Consider the following 5,929-nt stretch of genomic DNA (forward strand, 5'->3'; position numbering starts at 1 on the left):
GGGTCTTGACCTCGACGCAGTTCTCGAGGCCCTGGATCTTCGTCAGGCCGTTCTGCTGGAGCCAGAGGCTCCGCACGCCCGTGTAGAGGCCCATGACGCTCGGCTCGATGCAGCGGAAGCCCTGCTGGTGCAGGTAGAGCTTGTCGTTGACGTGGGGCGTCCGGTAGCCGTCGTGCTTCATGCACAGGTCCACCATGAACTTCTTCGTCATCTCCACGCCGGCGAAGTCGCCGTACATCTCCGCCGACGCCGGGTTCTCGTCGCCGCCGAAGGCCGCCATGGTCGCTGCGGGTGGGCTGCCGTTTTCGATTGCGCTGTGGTGGCGCTCCGAGGTGGATGAAAAGTTCAATAACTCTTTTTTACGGCGCGAGCCGCTCGACGGTCGCGAGGCGGTCGAAGAGCGACGAGACCTTCGCCTTCACCTCCGGCTCGGCGATGCGCGAGATGGCTCCGGCGACGTCGACGGGTTTTGGTTTGCCGTTCGCGGGCGGAGCGGGCGGCGCGGCGGCCGGCGGCGCGGCGGCCGTCGGCCGGCGGCGCGGCGGACCGCGGCCGGCGCGGCGATGGCCGGCGGATCGCCCGCGTCCCAGCCCCGCGGCTCCTCGAGCAGCCCCTCCGCCGCCGCGAGGCGCGCCCAGAGCGCGTCGACCCGCGACCGCACCGCCGGGTCGTCGATGCGAGAGATGGCGACGATGACGTCGCGGTCCGTGGCCAGGATCGGCGGCGGCACCTTGGCCGCCGCGCCGCAGTAGCGCCGCGCGCCCGCGAGCAGCGTCGCCGCCTCCTCGTCGAGGTCCTCGACCTCGTCGGCGCCCAGGCCCGCGAGCGCCGCGGCGATGGCCCCGGCGCCGCGGCGCTCGGACATGATGGCCTGCTCGAGGACGTCGACGAGGCTCGAGGACCACACGAGCTTCTCGTGGCTCCGCACCTCCGCGTCCGCGGCGGCGAGGACCGGCGCGGCGTCGAAGTCCGCGAGCGCGTGCGCGAACGTCGCCGCGGCGGCGGCGCAGCGGCCGAGCGCCGCGCGCGCGTGGTCGACGAAGACGGGGAAGAGGGACATGGGGTCCGACCGCGACTGGCGGCAGCGCCGGAGCTCCACGAGGAGCTCGACGGCGCGCCGCCCGAGGTCCGTGGACACGCCGCACGCCGTCACCGCCTGGGCAGGAAAAGAGTGCGAAATTTTGGAGGCTCCTCTCTCGGTCGTTTTCCACTCGTTTCGGCTCAATTTTGGACGAGCGATCATCGCTCGGAGCGCTCTCGACGCGTAGATGCTTTTTCCGGCGCGCGCGCGCGCGGAACACTCAAGGTGAAGCGAAATGGAAGCACTCTTTTCCCGCCCTGGTCGCCGCGGCCAACGCGCGGTCGATCTTCGCCGTGACGCCCATGGCCGCGTCCGCCGGCGCGACGAGGGCCCCGGCGATCTCCGCGAGCGCCACGGCCTCGCAGACCGCCGCGTCGGCCTCGCCGAGCTCCGCCGCGAGCGCCCCGGGGAGCGGCCCCGCGGCCTCCAACGCCCAGACGTGCGCGAGCGCGTCCGCGACGTCGAGCGCCGGCCGCGCGACGGGTACGGCCGCGTCTAGAGCATCGTCCGCCAGCGCGCCGAAGGCGTCGCGCGCCGCCGGGGTCGGCCGCTTCAGCGCGCGGAGGCTCCGCTCGCCGACGCGTCGCGCGGCGACGGCGGACCGGAGCGCCGCGACGCGCAGCGCGCACTGGCCCAGGAACCGCGCCTGGGGCGACCGCGCGTGGCCGCCGGGCGTCGGCCGCCGCGCCGCGTCCAGCGCCGCGTACGCCTCGTCCGCGCCGCCGCCGCTCCGGAGCGCGGCGCGGAGCGCGTCGCGCGCGCGGCGGTCGTCGCACTCGTCGGCGAGGAGCCAGACCTCGGCCGCGCCGCAGGGGGCGACCCTGTGCACATCGCCGAAGGCCGCGAGCGCCGCCGCGACGCGGGCCCAGTCGCCGGCCGCCGCGGCCGCCCGCAGGTCCCGCACGAGCGACGCCGTCTCCGCGAGCGCGCGCGCCCGAGCGGTGCCCGTGCGCGGCGCCCAGGTCGCGGCGTGGTCCACGGCGCGGTCGAGGTCCAGCGTGCAGCCGCACATGAAGGTCTCGACGCCGCCGAGACGGCCGCGCGCGCCGAAGCTCGCGAGCGCGCGCGGCACGCGCTCGGACACGCGCCGCTCCTCGAGCTCGAGCTCGACGAGGTCCACCTCCGCCGCCAGCGTCGCCCGGAACGCCCCCGGCGCGCCGTCGTCGTCGTCGTCGCCGCCGCCGAACGCCGGCGCGGCCGCCGCGGCGCGCGCGCCGGCGATCGCCGCCGCGAGACCGCCGTGGCCGTCGACGCGCCTGCGCGGGAACAGAGAGATTCAAGTTCGCTTGTTGTTCCGCGCGCGCGCGTTCCGTAAAAAAAGCATCCACGCTTCGAGGCCGTTCCGAGGGATGATCGCTCGTCCAAAGATCAGCCGAAACGAGTGGGAAACGGCCGAGAGAGGAGCCTTTGGGACGTTCGCTCCCTTTTCCCGCCCCGCGACGCGCGGCGCGTAGGGCAGCCGCGCCTCGGCGCCGTCGAAGTCGCCGTCCGCCGGCGGCGGGTAGGCCGCGAGGGACGCGAAGGGCGCGACGGGCGGCGGCCCCGCGTCGAGGGCCGCGCGCTCGACGCGCGAAAACGCGGCGCGGCAGCCGCCCGCGGCGCCCGCGGGCGCCTCGGCCTCGAAGGACGCTAGGGCCCGCCGCATGAGGAGCGCGGCGCGCGCGTCGCGCTCGAGGGCGACGACGTGCCGCGTGCGGCTCCGCGCGCCGAGCGCCTCCGCGGCGGACACGGCCGCCGCGAGCGCGCCGTCACCGGCCGCGTCGATTTCGAGATCGCCCGGCGCGCCCGTCGCGCGGCCGTCGACGATGGCCCGGCGCAACGCCGACGCCGCGGCCCGCGCGGCCGCGTTGGCGAGGAGGAGGTCGAGCTCGCGCGCGGCGTCGTCGGGCGCGTCCGCGCGCGCGGCCTCCAAGACATCAGCGGCGAGCGCCGGCGCGTCCAACGCCCGCGCCTGGAGCGCGTTGCGCGCGGCGAGGAGGGCGTCCGTCGCCCGGAGGTAGCGCCGCGCCCGGGCGCTCTTGGGGCCGCCGCGCGCCGCCGCGAGCGCCGCGGCCTTTTCGAGCGGCGCGGGGTCGCCCGCGACGAGCGCGCCCGCGTCGCCGGTCGCGGGCCTCGCCCGCAGGGCGGCGCCCGTCGCCTCGAGGATGGCCCGGTCGTTGGCCTCGTCGAGGCACAGCGCGAGCTCGACGGCCGCGTCGTCGATCGCGTCGTCGCCCGCGCGGTCGACGGCCGCCGCGACGTCGGGCCAGCGGCCGGCGAGCGCCGCGCTCCGCGCGTCGAAGAGCGCCTCGGCCGTCGCGAGGCACCGCCGCGCCGACGGCGTCGCGCAGGTCGCCGCCCAGCGCCGCGCGTGGTCCAGCGCGGGCCGCAGCCCCTCCGCGTCGCAGTCCGCGAGGTCGACGTTTCCGGGCGCGCCCGCGACGCGGCCCGCCGCCGCGAGTCTGGGCACGTCGCGCGCAATGATGCGGTCGTGGGCCTCGACCTCGACGAGGTGCGCCTCCTCGACGACGGGCGCGAGCGCGCCCGGGGGAAACGCGCCGGCCCAGTCCGCGCCTCCGGTCGCGTCCGACGCGCGGCCGAACGCCGCGACGGCCTCCGCGACGGCGGCGACGCGCGCCACCGTCGCCTCCAGATCCCAGGGCAGGTCCTCCTTGGCCCGCGTCCGCAGGTCGGCGAGCGCGGCCGCGACGCGGACCGCCGCGTCCAAGGCGCCGCAACTCGCGTCGAGACCCGCGTAGCTCGCGCGCGCGTCGGCGATGGCCCCCGTCGTGCACGTCGCCAGATCCAGCGCCCCGGGCGCGCCGAGCGCGGGGCCCGCGACGACCGCGGCGGCGAGCTCGCGCGCGACGCGGCGGAGGGCAGCGCAGCGGCGGAGCAGCGCGCACTCGTCGCGCGCGGCGACGGCCGCGTCGAAGCACGCGGGGCCCACGCGCAGCCTGTCCGCGTGGATCTTGACGCGCTCGCTCTCGGCGAGGACGTCGCAGGCCGCGGCGGCCTGCCGCAGCGCGGCCTCGTCGAGGTCGACGTCGCCCGCCTTCAACGTCGCGCGGAAGCCCGCGACCTCGAGGACGATCTCATAAAGTTGCACCGTCGCGGGCGACCGCCGCCCGCCGTCGAGCGCGCGCAGCGGCGCGTCGTCGACGGCGCCGACGTCCAGCGACCCGACGGCGCCCCGCGGCCGGCCCTCGGCGAGCGCGGCGAGCGCCGCGGCGCGATCGCGCCGGTCCGAGGCCTCGTCCCGGAGGAGCGCGACCTCGGCCGAGTCCACGTCCAGCGCGCCCTTGGTGAGGATGGCGTCCCAGTCGTCCGCGTGGGCCTTGGCGCGCAGGTCGCCCAGCGCGAAGGCCAATTCGTAGGCGTCTTCGACGTCGCGCGACGCGCCTCCCGTCACCGCCGAGACCTTCTTAGCGGCCACGGCCAGCGCCGCGCGCTCCGCGACGGGGTCGAGGCGCGACCCGTCGACGGCGCCGGGCACGCCGACGACCCGCGGCGTCGCCGCGACGGCCTCGCACGCCTCGCGCGCGCGGACGTTCAGCACCTCGACCCGCAAACAGTCCATCTCCGCGCGCGCGCCGAGCACGGCCATGTCGACGACGCCGTCGCCGCCGCCGTCGCCGTGGACGCCGGCCTCCCGGGCGACGACGACGGCGTCGAAGTGGAGGCCCGCGTCCTCGAGGGCGTCGTAGTCGCCCTTCGCGAGCGCCGCGCGCGCGTCCGCGAGCGGCCGCGCCGCCGTCGCGAGCGCGACCGTCGCGAGGCTCGGCGCCTCGCGGCCGCCGTCGAGCGCCGCGAGCGCCGCGGCGAGCCGCGCCGGGTCCGCCGTCCGGTCGCCGACCGCGCCCGAGAGGTGCGCGGCGCCCGCGGCCATCGCCGCGGCCAGCCCCCGCTTCCGGTCCTCGTCGTCCAAGACGCGGCGCCACGCGTCGAGCTCCGCCTCCGCCGCGTCGAGCCAGGACGCTTGCTTCGCCGGCGCCGCGGGGCTCCGGCGGATCGGCGCGCGGAACGCGGAGACGGCCTTCACGGCGACGCGCACGGCGGTCCACCGCGTGTGCTTGCGGACGACGCCCTCGCGGCGCGTCGCGGCCGCGGCCGCGGACGCCGCGTCGAGGTGGTCGCGCGCGCCTCCAAAGTCGCCCGCCGCGATCGACGCCCGGAGCCGCGCGACGGACGCGCAGGCGTCGTAGCGGCGCCGCGCGACGCCCGCGGCCCGGACGCCGGGCGACGCGGCCTCGTACGTTCGCGCGGCCTCCAGGAGCGCGTCCGCGGGCCGCGGCGCGCGCCGCTCGGCGACGTCCGAGACGGCCGCGACGTCGACGACGGTCGCCGCGTCGACGCGGTAGGGCCGCGCCGGGGCCGTCCCCCCGGAAACGCCGCAGGCGCCGAGCGCGGCCTCGAGGGCCGCGACGAGCGCGAGGTAGTCGACGACGTCGCGCGCGGCCTGGGCAGCACAAGGGTGATTCAACGTCGCTTCAACGTGCGTGTTCTGCGCGTTCCAAAAAAAAACATCCACGCGTCGAGAGCGCTCCGAGAGATGATCGCTCGTCCAAGAATCAGCCAAAACGAGTGGAAAACGGCCGAGATAGGAGCCTTTGAAGTTGGGAATGTCGCTCTCTTGTGCTGCCCCGCGCGCGGCCGCGACCTCGGCGGCCGTCTCGTCGACGGACGTCGTCCGCAGGACGTCGAGCGCGGCCGCCGCTCCCGCGAGGTCCGGCGGCGCCCGGGCCAGGGCCCCGCGCAGGTCCGCGATGGTCCGCGCGGCGGCCTCGAGCGCCGCGCAGGCCGCGTCGACGCGCGAGGCCCGGCCGCGGACGAGGGCCGCGTGCGAGAGGTGGTGCCACAGCGCGCGCG

The sequence above is a fragment of the Aureococcus anophagefferens genome (genome assembly GCF_000186865.1).
Source record: "Aureococcus anophagefferens unplaced genomic scaffold AURANscaffold_4, whole genome shotgun sequence".
Lineage (NCBI taxonomy): Eukaryota > Pelagophyceae > Pelagomonadales > Pelagomonadaceae > Aureococcus > Aureococcus anophagefferens.